Source organism: Nannospalax galili, unplaced genomic scaffold (genome assembly GCF_000622305.1).
Source record: "Nannospalax galili isolate Female #2095 unplaced genomic scaffold, S.galili_v1.0 scaffold1254, whole genome shotgun sequence".
In the NCBI taxonomy this organism is placed as follows: Eukaryota; Metazoa; Chordata; class Mammalia; order Rodentia; family Spalacidae; genus Nannospalax; species Nannospalax galili.
In genome coordinates, this window is record NW_008334550.1 from 815369 (window position 1) to 816775 (window position 1407).

The following is a 1407-nucleotide window of genomic DNA, read 5'->3' on the forward strand; positions in this document are numbered from 1 at the left end:
ACCATCATCACCATCACTGTCATCCATCATGATCATCACCACCATCACCATTATCACCATCATCACCATCATCACCATCATCACCATCACTGTCATCCATCACCATCATCACCACCATCACCATCATCACCATCACTGTCATCCATCTCCTCAGCAGCATGATCATTATCACCATCACTGTCATCACTATCATCACCACCACCATCACCATCACCACCACATCATCATCAGCCATCATCTTCTGAGCATCAATACAATGATAAGATGTGGCATCCCTGTAAGAGCAGTTGGCACGCATTAGGAACTTGCTAGACACTGACTCTGTATGGAGCCATATATAACTTCTCTCTGTAGCTGGGCCAGGCCTTGAGGCATGTCTGTCAGCATCATCTCTGGTTCTAGTGCAGAGAAGGGAGGCCAGGTCAAGTGACCCAAGCTCACACCATTTGCCAGACTCAAGGCTCACCTTTCACCACCACCATCATCATCATCACCACCATCATCACCATCACCATCATCACCACCATCACCATCATCACCATCACCACCATCATCACCATCATCACCATCACTGTCATCCATCATGATCATCACCATCATCACAATATCACCATCATCACCACCATCACTTTCATTGCCACCATCATCATCATCACCTTCATTGTCATCATCATCATCACCATCACTATCAAATGACCATCACCACCTCTACCACCACCATCGTCATCACCATCGGTATCAAATGCCCATCACCACCTCCACCACCACCATCGTCACCATCAGTAGGAGCATCAATACCACCACCATCACCATTTCTACATTCTTCATCGTCGCCATTATTATCATCACCTTCTTCCTCCTCCTCGTCTTCCTGTTTCTTCTTTCTCGTCGCAGTAAACTACTTACTAAAGTCCTTTATGCCGTTTCCCAGAGGTTCCCTGTGGGATTAAGCTTAAGACATTAAAATGGGAACTGGCCAATAGGTCCCTTCTATATCACCTTCTTGGGCTGGGGCACATACTCCAGGGCTTGAGCACCTGCCTGGCGTGTGCAAGGCTCTGGGCTCCATCCCAAGTGCCTCAAGAGAAAAGTTCTCATATGGCACCTTCCTTTCCCTGTGTTAATTTCCTTTCTTCTCAAATAAACAACTTCCATTTGAAAAGTCATCTTGGGATGCATTTGTGGGGACAAGCCAAACAGAGTCCTCCCGAAGTGCCACGGGACTGAGTTAATCAGAGGGAAGCTTGACATATGGAGAGCAGGCAGCGATGTTGAGTGTCCTTGGTCTCGGGAAGTCACGGAGTTCTTTCCTCTGGGGACTGGACTGTCCAAGTGCTGCCAGGATTGATGAAGCCATACACAGAGGGTTGGGGATCTTTCCTTAAACAATCTCTGACCTGTTTTCCT